Source organism: Grammomys surdaster, unplaced genomic scaffold (assembly GCF_004785775.1).
Source record: "Grammomys surdaster isolate TR1022 unplaced genomic scaffold, NIH_TR_1.0 271, whole genome shotgun sequence".
Lineage (NCBI taxonomy): Eukaryota > Metazoa > Chordata > Mammalia > Rodentia > Muridae > Grammomys > Grammomys surdaster.
The window spans coordinates 7,542,326-7,561,074 of record NW_021604712.1 but is presented as its reverse complement, the minus strand read 5'-3'; the positions used below and the strand labels follow the sequence as shown (position 1 = coordinate 7,561,074).

Sequence of the window (18,749 nt, the reverse complement as noted above, 5' to 3'; positions counted from 1 at the left end):
CTTCCTGCCTCTCCGTGAGCCTGGGGGTGTGAAGCGACCCACTTTCCTCCTTGTGGCCTGAAGAGAAGGGAGGAGGAGCTTTTAAGTTCTAACCACTACGTGGTTGGTTCCTTTCCTACACCTTCCTGCAAGAGAAGAATCGCCACCATTTTATCTGGAGGTCAGAAAGGCTCTGGTCACTCAAGCAGTAAAGAACAATGCTGGTTCCCCAAAGCTAATGCTTGTTTTAGTGATTGAGAACTAACCCCCCCAGCCCCGTCCCTTCCAGTAACCCCTCCAGGTAAAGCTTCGGGGAGTCATTGGGAGCTGACAGGGTGTAGTGGCTTTAACACTTGCCTTTAAACCCAGCACTCAGGTAGCAGGGGACCACCTTGAGTTTGAGGCCAGAGGGTTCCCTGCCAGTCAGGGCTACCTGGTAACATTCTGTCTCAAAACAAAACACCACCAAGATTTGGGCTGTAGCCATGGCTCCGTGGTTAAGAACACTTGCTCTCTTGCAGATGACCCCGGTTGCATTCCCAGCATCCACAAGGTGATTCTCCACCATCTACAATTCCACTTCCAATCGATGTCTTCTTCCAGTCTCCTCAGGCACCAAGCATGCCTGTGATGTCCATACATACATAGAGACAAAGCATAAAATGGGTAAATCATTGAAAACAAAACAGAACAGATGTTTTAAAGATGGACCAACAGTGGACCCTCTTCCTGGGCTTTCACTTAACCTTCAAAAAGGCTCCTAGGTGGTCAGTCTGCTGCAGGAATTCTTGTTGCTCTGTGGATGGCTCCAAAGAGAAAACTGACAGGTCTAAGCTGTTTTTTATTGGTTTGTTTTGTGGTTTGGTTTTATTTTCTATTTTAGGTAAGGTTCAGGCAGCCCCTTTGTTTGTAAGCCCATCCCAAGTCTCTCCTCTCCACCTGTCCCCGACAGAGACTACAATGGCCTTCACTTTGGGTTTCTTCACCTGGGAAGACATTAGTTTTCCAAGTCGCATGATTACGGACAACTTTTGAAAGTTATTGGGATGACAGGTTCATGCCTGCTTTACAGTAGCTGGTTTCTTTGTATGTGCTGTGTCTGCGTGTTCCTGTGTGTGTGAATGCATATCATGTGGATGGCAGTGGACAACTTCAGTTTCTTTCCTTAGATGCTGTCCACTTATATTTCCTTAGATTGACCAGCAAGCCCCCATCAAGCCCCAGAAGTCTGCCTGTCTCTCCCCAGTGTTGGGATTATGCAGCCGTCTCACACATTGACACACTGAGGGTTTTTTTTTTCTTTTATCTTAAAGTCTGTGTGAACAAGATTAGATCCAAAGAACATCTTTATTTTCCGTGAGACAGTTTTTAAGCTGCTCCTATTAATTTGGGTGGGCTCCTGGTTTCCAAGAATTCACTCAGCATGCCACATAGCAAGCACATGTGTGGGGAGTTCCTGCAGGGCTATCCAGGAACCGGCTGTTCTGCAGTCTTTGTTTTACTGGTTACAGTCAGTCAAAATTCTACTGATAGCCAGATGGTTCGCTAAACTCCCAATCGCACAGGCTTGTGACTGCCTTCAGTGGCCTCTGTGACATTTCTGTTCTATATCACAGAAGGCCAAGCTGGCTCTCCTTGGAGGATCTTCTGCTCTTCTCAAGAGCCAGCTTGAATGACAGCACTGTCACTGGCTGTCTATCTTGGTTGTGACATCCCAGAACCCAGTCCCTATATCAGGAGCAGTTGTGAGTAGCCTGCACCATGACAACATGGCTTATCCCCTCCTGTGTGCTGGCCAACTCAAACGTTGGCTTGTTCTTCTCGTCATTCTGAGAGTGATCTCGCCATAAGATAGTCTCAAAATCTTGATTTGGTTCCTGTCAGTTGCCTGGATTTTGTCCTCTGTGCATGCCTTGAGGTAGGTTGAGCTACCATCCTCCTAAGGATGGTCCTTGTTTGGAAGGGCAGTGATGCCCAGTGATGAACTTGGGGGGACAGTTGCAAAGCCTGAGGTACACACTTTAAACTTCCTGTGGCGACTGCTATGGGGATCTAATGGTTCTTCCTGGGTGCAAGGCTGGCAGCAAGGCCAATGGGATGCATAGCATGTCTACCTTCAAGATCTAGTGGAGGAGGAGATACTGCAGCTGCCCAGGGCATCCTGATGGGTTTCTGTTTGCTTAGATCCTACAGCCACACAGAGCGCCTTTAGGCCCAGGTTGTCGGAATTCATCCTTTGTAAAAGACAGAAATCCAGCCCAAGCTTGTTTATGCAAATAAAGACATTTAATTGTCTCTTGAAAAAGACAGTGGAGATGTCAATTTCATATACAGTTTTGTCTTAGCAGTTGAACAACATTATTTCAATTGCTCTTTTCCTTAGCTCAGCTGGGGTGACTTTATTCTCAGGTTGGCGTCCTCACTGGCCCTTGATCATCCTACACTGGCCAGCCCCAGTAAGCCTTAAGAAACTTGAGTTCCTGAAGGGAAATAATGGGGGAACAGGTGTGTGTGTGTGTGTGTGTGTGTGTGTGTGTGTGTGTAAAAAGAGGCCAGACATACTGAGCAAGAAAGAAGAGCAGGCATGTACTTCCCTTCCTCTATGCTATCAGTCAGAAGACAGAAATCCTGAAGGGTGACTAGTCCTGCCATGAAGGGTCCTTAGCAATCAGCCTGGCCAGGAAGGGATAAGTTGAACTGTGTCCACTCAGCCAGAGGCCAGCTTCAAATGACAGAAGAAAACACTGCTGTCTGGGTTGTGGAGCTGGCTCAGTGGATAAAGCATATGTCACTCAAACATGAGACCCTGAGTAGGATCCCAGCATCCATGCAAAAAGCAAAGTGTAGACACACACATATCAGTCACTCCAAGCACTATTGAGGACATGACAGAGGGGTCAGTAGGACTTCCGGACCTTATCTGAAAATAATAGTGGTTAGGAGAAAAATACCTGATGTCCTCCTCTGGCCTCCAAACCCACCCACATCTATGCACACACACCTACATACATAAATGTGAGTATAAACCACACACACACACACACACACACTTGCTGTCCATAAGAATTCTGTGTCAAGAAATCTAGAAATCCTCATGCCCTAGTGTAGCAAAAATGATTTAACAATATATATAATGATTCGAATAGACTAATAAGATGGCCATAACAATATAATATATACAAATAGACATAAACGTACAAATATACTACTACCATAACATAATGGCATATAAGTACATGTGAAAATGCAATAAAGTCTCACTGAACTAGCAGAACTAGGGAGCCCAGGGGACCCTTAATGAGAGTCACCACACAAACAACTATAAATAAGACATTACCAGTCCACACCGAGGGGCATGCCAGGCTGTTGACTGGGCTTGGGCACAAGCTGTGTGTTGACTTGTTTCATGCTCCGATCTGATGCAATTCAAGCTGGTGCCAGAGCAAACAGGCACATTATTAGACACCGTGGACCCTTGGATGCTTCTCAAGCACTTATACTTGAATCTATTTGTCAAGTTGACTGTGGCCATCGAATGTCCCCTGAGCTGAGGGAACAGCAGAGAGGCACACCCCACATTCAAGAGCACCCCAAGAACTGAGTTAGAAAGTGGACAAAGCTTCTCCTTTTCTGGAGCAGAGTCCCTATACTGTCTCCCTGTCTGCATTGTCCTCTGGCAGAGAGACACTGGACCCCATTTCCAGGTTAGCTTTTGGTGTTAGTCAGGAGCACCTGTTGGTTCAAGAGCTCTTCAGTGTCCCTTTCTACCAAGTGAGCAGAGAGCAGGCAAAACGATCATGGAAAAGGTGTCTGCACCTCCAGAATGTGTCTGCCCTCTTGTTCTGTGCCTCAGCTGATCCTTTGACCCCCAACCCTGTCCATCAGTTCCTTGGGAACCTCAGTTGTGCATTTTCTTTTAGATTTGGGGTGTGACAGTGGATGTAGCTATCCAGCAGTCACCGCATAGTTCATTCTCTGGCACACTATCTCCTTCATCCCTCTGCAGCCCCAAGAAGCCAGCGTTGTTATTGGCTTCATTTTACACAAGGGAATTAATGCTTAGAAAGGTCTTGTCAGTTTCCCCAAATCACACAAGGGAGAAGAGGATGAAACCAGACTGAGGGTCAAGCCCATTGTTTCTAGGGGTTGTACATGGCGTGTGTGATGGCAAGAGGGTCAAACTTGGGTGTTATTCCTTAAGGACTGCCCATGTTGATTTTCAAGACAGGGTCCTTCATTGGCCTAGAGCTCCCTGACTTTGGCTGGCTGGCCAGGCAGCCCTGGGTAGACCTCCCTGTCTCTCTCTCTCCAAAGTTGGGATTCCAAGCATATGCATTTTTACATGGGTTCTGGGGTCAAACTGGGCATGTTACTGACTGAACTCTATCCCCAACACATGCTTTGTTTTTCTAAAGATAGAGCTATAGCTTTGTTGCCCAGGCTCGCCTGTAATTAGTCTCTGGGCTAGGACAATCCTCAACCCTCAGCCTCTGCCTCCTGAGTGGCTGAGACCCCAGATGTGCAGCCACTGCCCCACTCATTCATCCTTTCATTCCTTACACAGCTTTGAGCACTTAGTAGGTGTTAGGTAGCATGTCAGGGGTCTTCCAGCTTGGTGAAGAGTAAAACTTTGATTTCAGGGAGCATGGAGAGGCAGCATGCGGGCATCAGGTTTAATGCAGCTCGGGCTGTGCAACATGTAATATGCCAATCTGTCTTCACTTAGACTTATGCCTAAAACTGACCTCTAGATGAAGTTTGGATTTGAGAGCCCATCTCGTAAGTGAAAGCAGGGAGAACACAGTTGCTGAAGGGCATGCCAGTGGCCAACTTTGTGCTGTGGACATTGGAGGTATTCTGAGAGACCACAGACAGCACACTGCAGAGGTGTGCCCCGATGGGTGAGAGACTGGACGCTCATTGCCAGCCTCTGCCCTCCCCTGGTGTAGAACACTGGTAGGAGAGCACTCATGACTTGTACTTTGACCTGCACCCCAGGTCTGTTCTCTGTAACTCCTAAAGACAGACCCTCAGGGAGAGAGAAAGGCAGTCCAATAGGAAGGAGAGGTCCATCTGCCGGGAACCTAGGCAAACACCAAGGACTGGGCAGATGCCAGTTGTGTCTGCTTGCCTGATTTAACTTGATAATGGTGGTCATGGCTGGATGCTGAGGCAGGAGGGAGCACTGGTGTCTGAGAGTAGGGAAGAGGTATGTGTACCTGACATATAGTGCTGGAAGTGGGAGCTGAGATGCTGCATGGGCCAGATTGAATTTTCCCCCTGTTGAGATCTGGGTAAACTCCTGTGAGCTGCTCTGATGGGGCTTAGGTCAGAGGACACTCTTGGCTGTGTGTGAGCAGTGAGTCTAAGATGGACCGAGATACAGGAAGAAGTCGGATGGAGGGTCCTGCTGAGAGATGATGCTAGCTGGGCTGAGGGAGGGAGAGGGTGATTCATGAGGAACCGGAAGGATTAAAGCAGGGGACCTTTCTGCTCCCTCATCTCATCCCCTCCCACAGCCCTGCCAATATGGCTTCTCACTGGATCTGCTGTCACAGATCTATGTTTCAGCCTTCTTCTCATCCCCAAGATACTCACTGTATATTTTGAAATATTCCAAAATCTGAAAAATATCCCAAATCCAGAACACCTCCGGGCCCAAGCATACTAGACAAAGCCCACTTAACCTGACATAATTATTGTGTCTACCATCAACCATCATGAAGTGGGCCTGTAAAAAAAGATGAATAATACATGCAATGTGTCCAGTTTAAACAAGTTTAATTTTTATCACCTCCCTTGTTTTATCACTAGATAATAATTTAGAATGATGTGATTGAAAATATTTCATGGCTTGGATTCACCAGACTGTAAATTCTGTAATATAAAAACCTGGTTCTAAAGTTTAGTTTACTTGAAATATTTAGTTAATGACTGTTTAGCCATGTAGGGTAATTCTACATATTCCTGACTCTAAGTAGCACACAGGCATCTTTGGCTGTAATTTGTCTTTTTTTTTTTTTTTCCTTTTCAATCTCATCCATTAACTGGCGAAAAGGTTTTAATAAGATGTAGCTAGTAATTATCCATCTTCATTGCACTCAAAATCTTAGCCAGTTCAGTAAGATACAGAATCTTAGCCAGGTCAGTAAGATACAGAATCTTAGCCAGGTCAGTAAGATAGAGAATCTTACCCAGGTCAGGTCAGTAAGATACAGAATCTTAGCCAGTTCAGTAAGATACAAAGTCTTAGCCAGTTCAGTAAGACAGGAGAAAGAATTACAAATATTAAGGTAAGGAAGAAGTAAACACTGCCTCCATTCCAGACAACGTCACTACGTACCTAAGAGAGCCAACAGAAAACTCTTCCGCTTAACAAATGCTTTCAGCAAAGTTTCAGGATACAAGATTAAGACACAAAGCAGTAGTTTCATAATCCCAATAAGGAGCTTACGGAGGATGTGGTTACAGAGGAAGCAGCCCACTCATAATAGCTTTCAAAATATAAAGTACCAAAGAGTAAGCCTCAGGGATGAGGAAGCCCTACACGGTGAAAACTATCGGGACCCTGGACGAAGAAATCAAAGGGGGTCCCAGATGATGCTCCTGGACTAACAAAAATAATCCTCAGATTACTACAACTCTCATCGAGATTCCAATGATATTCTTCATAGAGCAAGAAAAAAATCAGCCATCTAAAAATTCATATGAATACCAAAAAAAAATGCATAGCCAATACAACTCTAATCAGAAAGAACAAGTGCTACAATGCTTGACCTCAAATCATACTACAGAGCCATAAGTGATGAAGAGAGCATTGTACTGGCAGAAAACAGGCATGTGGACTGATGGGACAGGGTAGACAGAGAAGCAGAAATAACTCACACAGCTATACGCACTTAACATAAGGGATGAGGAAGGTACACTCAAAAAACTATCTGTTCCGCAACACAGTGGGGACAAACGGGTATGTCCACCTGCATGAGAATGAACTTAGATCCATATCTCCCATCTTGCACAACAATCAATTTAAAATGAACCAAGACTTTATTTTAGAAACCTGAATGTGCCAGATGTGGTGGTGGTGGTGCACACCTTTAATCCCAGCGCTGGCAGGCAGAGGCAGTTCGAGGCCAGCCTGGTCTACACAGTGAGTTTCAGGCCAGTGTGGGCTACACAGTGAGTTTCAGGACAGCCTGGACTACACAGTAAGTTTCAGGCTAGCCTGGTCTACACAGTGAGTTTCGGGCTGATCTGGTCTACACAGTGAGTTTTAGGCTAGCCTGGGCTACACAGTGAGTTTCAGGCCAGCCACCAAACAAGCATCACTTTGGGGTTCCATGTTGCCCTAGTCAGAATGGCTATGGTCAAGAAAACAAATGCAGGTAAGGATGTTGAAAAAGGAGCCTTTATTTGTTGCTGGTGGCAGCATTAACTAGCACGACCATTATGGAAATAAATGTAAATATTTCTCAAAATATTAAATATTTGGCTAGATGTGGTGGTGCACGTCTCTAGTTTCAGTACTCAGGAGGCAGAGGCAGATGGATCTCTATAAGTACTGGGTCAGCCTGGTCTACACAGTGAGTTTCAGGACTGCCAAGGCTCCACATGATACCTTGTCTCAAAAATGAACAAATAAATAAGTAAATACTGTTTACTATCTTATGACCTATCAGTACCATTCCTGGGCATATACCCAAAGGGACTTCTCTCAGAGACTCTTGAGTTTCCGTGCTCCTTGCTGCCCAATTCAGAATAGCAAGGAAGTAGGACCAGTCTAGATGTCCACCAACTGGCAGATAGTGACAGTGTGGCATAGAAACACAGTGGAATTTCACTCTATCGTAAAGAAAAAACAATTTTTTAGGAACGGATGGAATTGGACAGTTGTGTATTAAGTGAGGCGACCCAGTCTCATAAAGACATGAATCATGCTCGCAGACGGAACTCCTAACTTAATGGCTGTATTATGCACAGAAGGCGTTGTTGGCATGGGTGGGGGCTACAACAAAAAACTAGACAGGAGAGACTTGGAGAACAAGAGATATGAAGAGGATGGGGAGGCAAAAGGTCATATAAAATTAGAAGGGAGGTCACTGGGGTCAGAGGGCAGAAGATAGGGGGATAGGATGAGGAAGCAGAGAAGAGAAGCTAACAAGTTTGTGGGAAATTCTTTGAGGAAACCTAAGTCTTTGTAAGGTAAAGAAAAAAAAAGAAAAGAAAAGTGGATAAGACACAGATAGTAACTTCCCTTCTCTTTTGATATCAATCAGCTGTATTTAAATTGGTTTTTAATGTCTTGCCACTTTATATTGTTCTAATTGGGAAATCAAATTTACCATCGTAACCACTTTCAGCTGGAGTGTTCCTTGGCTTGAAGGACATCCATCCTGTGGTGTAACCAATCCTCTGAACTATTTTCCTGTAAAATTGAAACTCGTTAGCAACAGTACAGGTTCACACACACACACTCATTTAATACGTGCACGTCTGCGTGTGAATGGTACACGTGGGTGAACGTGTTCACTCATGTGCATTTTGTGTAAGTGGTGCGTGTGTGTCAGCATGTTCATGCATGACATTTGTGTGTGAATGTGCATGTATGTACTGGAGACTACCTCTTTGTTCTTCATTTTTTTTTTGAGACAGGGTCTCACACTGTACCTGGAGCTTCTTCAGCTAGACTGGGTGATCAACAAACCTCAGGGCTCTCCCAGTCACTGCCTTCCTAAGCCTGGAGTTACAGACCCTCAAGCTACTGCACCCAGCTTTTAATGTGGGTGCTGGTAATCTGAACTCCCATTTTGTACAGCAAGCCTATTACTGACTGAGCCATCTCCCCTCAGCCTACAGGTTTATGTTGTTGTTAATTACTGAGTTCAAAACTCAATTGCCTCTTTGGTTTGGAAGAATAAAATTTTGTTTCTAATTTTGAAATATGTACGCATTTTTAAAGGATGAGGTTGGCCCACATGCTTTTTAGAAAGAAAATTAAAAGTGCAACATGCTAACAACATCTGTCCCCAAATTATCTCTGCACAGCGTTTCCTTAAAGCAGTTCATTTCTGATTCATTATTCAAATCGGCACCTTTATTTGCAGGTTCGGGCAAAATCCATTCCTTTCCTGAATCCCACCTGTTGCATACCTGTATTAACAAAAGCCACTTGCCATCCTGGGAAATGTCGAGCAATCGGAGGCATTTTCTCTTTGTCAAAGGACAACACCTGTTCTCCAGGCTCACCGCCTGACAATGTACCCTCACATAAGCATGTACCTGTTGTCAAATGCCTTGCTGCTGTAATATGAACCGCAGCGATGGCTTCTGTCACTCTGTATGCTGTTGGCTTCCAATTCTCCCAGGTGACATTTTGCTTCTGAACATTGTGTTGAGTGGCCTTTATCTGCTGGGCTTGCCCTGAACTCTAGCCTCAGACTTTTTCAGACTTGCAGTCAAAGGAGCCACTCTTGCCGTGGTGGCAATGACACCGGTTTCCTCCAAAATTGTCATCTTTAATGATGCCATGTGATTCTGACCATCTGTCCTCCCAGCTACAGCTTTCAGCTTCCAGACAACTAAGTTCTTTGTGTTTTTTTATCATTAAAACAAGATAAAGGACATAAACTAATGCCTATCCACCTCACTGACCTTTCCCTGGTCAGCCAGTGTGCATGTTCCAGACTGTACCGGTCACTGTCTTTGGCACTGCCATGCTTGCTGATGAATGAATATGTTCTAGTTTATGCTTATTTTGTTGTTATTATTATTGTTGTTGTTGTTATTATTATTGGGTTTTTTAAGACAAGGTTTAGACAAGTCTGGCTCAAAACTCAGAGATTAGCCTGCCTCTGCCTCCTGAGTACTGAGACCAAAGGCACGTACCACCACAGCCCAGCCTTAGTTGTTTTTTTTCTTTTTTTCACTTTAAAAATTGTTTATTTTGGTCTTCCTCATTTCATCACAATAAATGCTTGCTGCAGAAGGAAAAAAAATTGTTTATTTTTACTTCTGCTAAGGAACAAATGACCACAGATGACATTAGAATTTTTGTCTCTTGCATCAAGAATCGTGCACACATCTCTAAACACTTATCTTTGCATTTAATGAAATGTTTCAAAGTTTGCATTGAATACTTCAGTGAAGATGGTCAGCCAAACTGTAGTTTATCATGGTGTTCTGGATCTTAAAGGTGACGTTAAAAATATTCAAGTCTTAGGTGTTCATGTCACTGATTCTTAATCTCTGCATTCATCCATGTAGCCAGGACTCACATCAAGACAGGAAATGTTTGCTGGGGCTGGGAAGATGGTCCTGTGGGTAAGAGTGCCTGCTACGTAAGCAAAAGGACCTAGGTTCAAATCCTCAACACTCACGTAAAAAGCCAGCACTGGGGATCTGAACCAGTGGCTCCTCAAAGCTAGCTGGCAACCTGCCTATCCCAAGCGATGGGCTTCTTGTTCAGTGAGAAAGGGAAATGGACGTACACCTCATTCTGCTCCGGCCTCCCTATGCATACACACATCTACACATTCAGGAACATGTGCCATAAATGAGAGAGAAAGGAAGGGAGGGAGGAAGGGAATAAGAAGAAGGAGAAGGAGAAGGAGAAGGAGAAGGAGAAGGAGAAGGAGAAGGAAAAGGAGACAGGAAGAAAGCAAATTGAAAAAGAAAAAATATTTCCTGAGCCATGAGAAACTCCAGTCACAAAGCTATGGTTGTAATCACTGCAGATTCGGGGGTTACAGATGAATCCTGTAGTTCTAACACGTAGAGTTCAGCTTATTCTGCCTGTGTACATAGAATCAAATATCATTAGTGCTTGCCTCCTTAGGGTTGATATTTTAAAGACTAATTCAGGTTTCACGTGCATGCATACTTCAGTTTTTGCTACATAGTGTTTGTTAGTTACTCCAGCCTCACACACGTGCACACACCACAGCCTGTTGGCCTGTTCTTCTGTAGGACATTTGGGTCATCTACACTTGACAGCTAGAGATGACGTCACAGTGAGTATCGTTGCGCTGGTTGCACAGGCTTATGCTTAAATCTCTTAGAAACTCCAGTAGCTTCCCAGAGTTACTTCCTGCTCCCAACTGCCCCAAGTCCTCTAGCACTTGGCCTCTATCCCGTTCCTTTATTTACTTATTAAATCTCTATCATTCATTTAAAAGGCCAGCACTGGGGATCTGGGCCAGCATCAGGGTCTCACACTGTGGTGCCAGGAATTCACTTGCTGACAGTAAGTGGATAAATTCTGAAATCCTTTCCCCCAATTTTCAGTTTGTTTGTTTGTTTGGTTGGTTGGTTGGTTGGTTGATTGGTTGGTTGAATTAGTTTGTGTGTGTGTGTGCGTGTGTGTGTGTGTGTGTGTGTGTGTGTGGGCACCTGGACACCGTGGCATTTGTGTGGTGGTCTGGAGGTCTCCTTTCCATCAAGTAGGTTGCAGGTACCAAGCGCAGGTCATTAAGCTTGTCAGTGAGCGCCTTTATTTTTAGTTGGAACCCGTAGAGCTCCAGCTGCCTCTGCCTCAAGACTTGCTGGGATTGAAGGTGTGCGCCACCACACCTGATCCAACATTGTCTACTGCAGTCCAGGCTGCCCCAGCTTTGGCGGTGACATCCTCTTCAGGCAGGTTCCTTGAGGTCTTCAGCAGCTTCTTCACTATTGTGTTTGGTTTTTTTTTTTTTACATTTTTAATTTCCAATAATTTCATATCTGAATTCCATATTTTACATCACTTATCTGAATAATGTATTTTGCATCACTTCTACCCACCCTCACCCCCTCCCTTTAACTCCTCCATGGCTTCCTCACTCCCTCTTAAATTCATGACCTCTTCTTTAATTATCATTACGAACAGATGTATACACACACACACACACACACACACACACACACGTGTAAATGCAGCCTGCTGAGTCCATATAGGCTTGCTCATATGCATATGTATTTAGGGCTGATCACTTTGGACTGGATAACCTATCTAGGGCTGGTCCCAGGAGAATGGTTCTTTAGTCTCTTAGCAGTTTTAAATTGCCTGCAGCTCTTCATCCAGGGTTGGGACCTTGTGAGATCTCCTCCATCTCCACTGACATGTCAGCTGGTGTTGTTATTGGTCTAGTTTGGGTACCATATTGTTAAGATTTCATGGCCACAGTTTCCCTGTCATGTATAAAAGACACTATCTCCTGGAAGACACCCTGGTCCTCTGGCTCTGACAATCTTTCTAGCCCCCTACTTCAGTGTTCCCTGAGTCTTTGGTGAGGTGTAGTGTGTGTTGTAGATGTATCAGCTGGAGGTGGGCAGGCACCTCACAGTCAGAGGGGCTCTGGGTTTTGACCAGTTGTGCGTCTATGTGATGGTCTCCATCTAATGCAAAGAAGTGGTTTCCGGTGAGCGTCCAGAGCTACATTTACCTGAGGGGAAGAGGATAAGTATTTAGGATGCAGTTGTGAATTATATTGGTATAGGAAAGTGCTGTAGTAGATTCTCCCTGAGGGTCCATGACCTCTATAGCTGCCATAGTTGGTTAGGTTTACAGTACCAGGCATGAAGTCTCAACTACTGTGTGGGCCTTAAGTCCTCTCAGGTGGTTACTGAGCATCCCTGAGACAGAAGAGCCACTGTTGTACCACTATTGTACCTCTCTGCTTGTCATCCGTGTGGCTGTAGGCTTTACAGCTGCGCAGAACTATTGATTACTTTTTTCCCCCTTGCCAGTTTCAGAGCACCTTCTGAAAGGTCTCTGCTTAGTGGGACAAGATCTTCTACACTTACCGTTCTATTTCCTGGGCCAGTCCTGAAGTCATTTAATTTATAGAAGAAATCCTGGCTCCTTTGAGAGAGTTGGTGCTTGGGTACACTATCCTTGTGGCTATACAGTCCCAGTAGTAAGGACACTCACTTCTTCAGGTCGATGATCAGTATGTTTGCAGAGGAGCTAAATACGCACACTTTCTTGTAACTCCAGCATACTGGATCACAAATACAAGTGTGTGCGTGGTATATGTATATATAGTGTGTGTATACATATATGTGCATTTATATATATACACACATATACTATGTATGTATATATACACAAATATCTTTGAAGATAAACTATATTGTGAGTCAATATTGATAATTCTGGTCTAATTCAAAACTATCAAGAGGTTTCATTTACTTCCATTTTGTAGCTTTAACCCTTCCCCTCTATGTCATGAGTTTTGATTTTCAACAATGTAAGAGATAAAGAGCTCAAAAAAATTGAACACCAGGCACACAGAGGCCTGCATGCCAGCACACGGCGTGGGTGGCCTGTAGACACCTAGAAGCTTGCCGGCTGCCACACGGCATGGGTAGAGGAGGTCATCCCAGAGCCCGCCGGCCATGGGGCCCAATTAGAATGGGAGCCACTACAATGTGCAAATATGTGGTGGACCCATGGGAGAAAAAGAGTGTGAGCACTATGAAGAGAGACGGAACTGGAGACTGGAGGGTGAAGAGGAACAGCTTGATGGAAGGAGCCTGTCCCACCACCTGAGGCCATGGTGAAGTTCCAGCTCATGTTGCTAGTGAGGGCCATGTCTGGTCATACAGCAGCCGAGGTCAGTGTGGGTATCTATGGCTCACCACTAGAGACCACAGGGGGATGTTCCTGGTCTCAGTAGCCACCTGGGACCATGTAGATGCCCAGGGGCTGTACAGAACCGGCCTTGCCCCTCACTGGCTGTGACACTGTGGAGAGCTGGCCCCACCTCTCACTGACGACAGTATTTAGGAGAGAGGGCCCTGAACCTCACCTGAGAAGCACACTGGAGCTGTCCCGGATGTCCCACCTTCCTGAGAGAGCTCGAGCATTGGGAGAACTGTCCCCCACCCCCCACTCCTGCCAGCAGTGGCTCTGGGTGGGCCAGCTGGGAAGTGCTCACCCTGGTGGCATGGATAAGGGAGAGCCCACAGGCTGACTGGCTCAGCTACTACCCAGGACCAGATCTAGGGCTTTGAGTTGGCCCACCCCAAGAGCGACCTCATCTGTGAACTGGTCCCATAGCACACACAATAAAAACACTAAAATGTAAATCTACTACCAAGATGACTATTTGAAATCTGAAAATAAGCCCTTTTTCATGTCTTGCCATCCTTGTCACACTAAATGGTTGACGATCTATACTCACTCCCCTCCTGCTGTCAGCCAGCCTCAGTTCTACAGGTTATGGTATCATCCCCCACCCTGTTTGAAATGAGGTCTCTTGGATTTTGCTGCTGCATACTCCAGGTAAACTGGTTCATGAACTTCCCCAGGGACCTCCGATGTGTAGGAGCTCTGAGATTACTAATGTATACCACCACCACCACCACCCCCCACACTAGCTTTACATGGGTTCTGGGGATTAGAACTCAGGTCCTCATGTCTGCTGAGCAAGCACTTTACCCACTGAGACCTCTCCCCAGTCTCTCTTCATTCCTTGAAGCAAATATATCTCTGCCTTTAAAATTCCTTCTAATAAATCAGCCAGGTATAGTAGCACACAACGGTAATCCCAACACTGTGTGGAAGAAACAGGGGGATGAAGAGTTCAAATACAGCCTTGGCTACATAGTCAGTTCAGAGCCATCCTGGGCTGGGTTACTTGAGATCCCATCTCAAAAGCAAACGGACAAAAACAAAAAAACAAAGAGAAAAACCAAAAATGAAGCTCCTTTGGTGAATGTGACTGAAGGTCCATCCACAGTTTTTATTTCTGAAAGCAAGTTTGTTTTCTTATTCTTAAAACTACCACATAAGACCTCCATCTTTTCTGATACTGTGATCCCCATCCTCCCTTGGGAGTCAAGGCTGGATCCTCCTGCTCATTAAGATGCTTCCATGCCTGTAGTCAGCTTGCTCCTAAAAACGGGAGGTTTAGAAGCTAGCACAGCTGGTCACGGGGGACGCTGCTTGATCACAGAAGTCCTGGAAGAAGAGACATTCCTATTTTGGTCTTATTTTTGCAGACAGCTCTCTCCGGTGCAGGACCTCGCCTATCACTCAGTTTTATCCATGCACTTGATGGTACCCTTGTCCGCTGTCTGACGACATCTCCTGCTTCAATTGATAAAACACAGATGATGTGTCTGTTTGTCCTAGAGTCTTTACTCTGGTTCTCTGGCAGCCTGCTTTTGGTTTGCTGACACTTCACGATGATATATCAATGTTTGTATTTCTTTTATTTGTTCTGCTTATGCTTCATTATTGAATGATTTCTTGAGGTTCTTTTTTTTTTTTTTCATAGTCTCTTCCAATACAGTTTCTGCATCACCTCTCTGTTTTGTCTTCAGGGATTGCTTAGATACATGTTAAGCCTTTCTTCATCTTCCATATCTTGGGCCCTATATTCTGCATCTCATGTAGCCCAGGATAGCCCTGAACTGACTATGTAGCCATCTTTTGGCACAGTCAAAAAAAGTTTTCCAGAGCACTTCCCACTCATAAATCCTCCCTTGAGCTGTATGTCAAGTGTGTCACCAGGTGTACCCACCCACTTCCTGTTTCCATCCTCTTCCTGTACTCTTCCTGTGTACTTCTTTTCCAGATTGTCTGTTACTGTTAGAGTTCCCTGTACTTAGATTATCTTCAATCTTTTTATTAAAACTTTATTATAAAAAAAATCTTGCAAATAAAAAGCATTACACACCAAAATGAACCAGACCCCAAAGTCTATACATCTCAGTGGCCTTTTAAAATAGCCATTCTAAAGCATTGGTTTTATACTTTCACTAATACATTTTTATGCAACACACAAAACTCACAAACACACACATGCACACACACTCATGCACACACACTCACACACCACCACAACCACTACCAAAACCCAACAACCCCCCCCCCAAAAAAAAAGTCTGTGGCAAAGTTAGAATAGAACAACAAGACTTTCCCATGATTCAAGTTGCCACTCTGCTTTCTGCCCGTCTAGTCCTTACCCTCTCTTGGTTAAGACAGCAATGTACTGCGACAGGAACTCCTCCCCATTCCCCACCCCCAACCCCATCCCGATCAGGATTCCTGCTACTGTATACACGGAAGAAGGTTGACCAGAAGAAAGTGTTGGTATTATCACCAACAATTAGACAACTTCAGCTCATTGCATCTGTGGATTCCGCATCTATGGGTTCAGTCAAACTCGAATGGGAATTCTGAAACAAAAGCACCTATAAGAAATATGTACAGCGTGCTTTCCAATGACACAGCTGTATTCCCGGAGAACCACTGTCCACATAGGAGTTAAATCATGTTAGGTATTATGAATACCTTGGAGGTGATTTGAGATGTACAGGAGGGCCGGGTCAATTATATACATGTCTTTTGCTACTTTATATACAGAACTTGAAGAACATACAAACTCTTACATACAGAGGCTGTGCAATCAGCCCACCAGGGACACAAACGGACAACCACACCAGTGAAAACCAACTCATCCCTTAGTGTCACATAAAAATTTTAAATGAGAAAATTGCCTGCTTCCTTTATGTATATATCTTGTGCATTCCTTTTTGAATTTGGAATCTTCCCACGGAGCACTCTCCTCTGAGTCACAGAGTCCATCAGTAAACAGACTTGTGGCCTGGGACATTCTTGACTTAACCTCTCTTCTCTGCTGTTAGTGGAACACAGCCTGCTCACTTTCCCGGGTTTTCAACCATGAGTCTGTGTGTCTCACCTCACTCTGCTGATGGCCACTATATTTAGACATGCACATGAATCCCCAGTTTGTTTTGTGGTTGTTGGTTTAGAAGTGCTGAGAATTGAACACAGGACCTCATGCATACTAGGCAGGTGCTCTACCACTGAGCCACACCCACAGTTCCCGAAAACATTTAATTGGGAGATGGAACATTTTTGGTTTTGCTCTGAGGCTCTGGATTATACACACCCTGAGTATTCAAGGTGTCTGGGGTTTGCAGTGGGGTAGACATGGGGATTCCTTGATACTTTGTCAGCTGCTCTTCTGTATGGTTCTCTTGAGATCCCCTATGGCATATTTTAGAGCCACTGTTTCTCCCTTTAACAGTGCTGAATATATTTCTCTTGAAGTTTCTGAAACAATACCCTGTGACCCTGGGTTACCACTTTGAGGACTTTTTACTAAAACTGGGTACTTTTAAAAAATTTGTCTCAGGAGGGTTGAGCAGGCCTGCTCTGGACAGAAAACCTGAATTTTTCTTCATCTGTCTTTTCCTGCTATAGTTTGTACCTTGAATGCCTCCCCCACCCCCACCCCCCAGCTCTAAGCGTGAAAGACTTGGTCCCTGTGGTGATGCCATAGGGGGTTGGACGCTTTAAGAAGTGCAGCCTAGTAGGAGGATTTTAGGTCACCATGCACTTCCCCTCAGAGAGAACTGTGTGACCCTAATCTCCTCATTCCATTTCTCAGTTTTGCTTTCTGGACACAAAGGAATGATTTTGATCAGCCTGACATTCCTGCCATGGTATACTATCTCAAGACAGACTGCAAAGTGATGGGGTCAATCAACCATGGACTGAGACCTCCAAGACTGGGAGCCCCAGATAAACCTGTTCTTTGTATACACTGATTACCTCAGGCGTTTATTATAGTGACATAAAGTGGACCAGCGGTTGTTGAACAGTTGGCAAACTGTTGAAGTAGATCACTCAACTTGTTTGTATGTAGTTTGTGTTTCTGTAAGTGAAGAGATAGATGGCCCAGTGACCTTCAAGATCCAATCTGAGGAGCTGGAAGACAGCCCAGTGGGTAAATCTCTTACTATGCAAGCGTGAAGACCTGAGTTCCTAGGTTGGAGAGGTGGCTCAGTGGTGAAGAGCATTTGCTGCTCTTGCTGAGGATCCAGGTTCAATTCCCAGCATCCATAAGGTAGCCTCTAACTATCTATAACTCCAGCCCCAGGGCATCCAGTGTCCCCTTTCAGCCTCAGCAGGCACTAGGCATAAATACCGTGCACGCACATACACATAAGCAAAACACTCATACACATAAAAAAAGTTTAAGTCTTAAAAAAGGGGGGGGGGAGCTGAATTCCAATTTCTAGAGCCCATATAAAGTTAACATATGCCAGCACATGGCCATATTCCCAGCATTCCTCTGGTGAGGCAGGAGGCAGCATGGGCCAGCTAGCCTGAAGTGTGCAGCTGTGAACAACAGAGACCCTGTCTCTAACAAGGAGGAAGTTGAGAATCAACAATAGAGGTTCTTCTCTGACATCCACGAATGTGCTGTGGTACATGTGACTATACATATACATGCACACACTACACACACACACCCCGGGGTGGGGGGGGAGAGAGAGAGAGAGAGAGAGAGAGAGAGAGAGAGAGAGAGAGAGTCACAGATTCCTCAAATTCCTGATATTTTTCAAAACGTAACATATATTTTCCTAGACATTTTATGTTTATAGTGGGATGGTTGATCTAAATCTAAATCTGCAAATCAGAGTGAAGTCCCTATTCACTTTATTTCTTATAAGTTTTGAGAAACTTACAAGAGCCAAAACCTCATCCTTTAGGGCTAAATTTTGTTACCAGGACTAACTCAATATAGACACCATGTTACAAGGACTATCACAATATAGACACTATGTTACCAGGACTAACACAATATAGACACCATGTTACCAGGACTAACCCAATATAGACACCATGTTACCAGGACTAATCTAATATAGACACCATGTTACCAGGACTAACACAATATAGACACCATGCCTCAAGTTTAATAAAGAGATGCAGGAATTTGGAAGGCTATCTTGGATTCCATTAGGTCTTA

The 18,749-nt window shown here is 44.7% G+C and overlaps 1 non-coding gene across 1 annotated transcript; it reads right to left on the bottom strand.

Annotated features, from left to right (window-relative positions):
• Positions 1–16,737: 16,737 nt before the first annotated feature.
• Positions 16,738–16,809, bottom strand: Trnat-agu. The gene has a single exon. It is a non-coding gene; the product is annotated as a tRNA-Thr (tRNA).
• Positions 16,810–18,749: the final 1,940 nt, after the last annotated feature.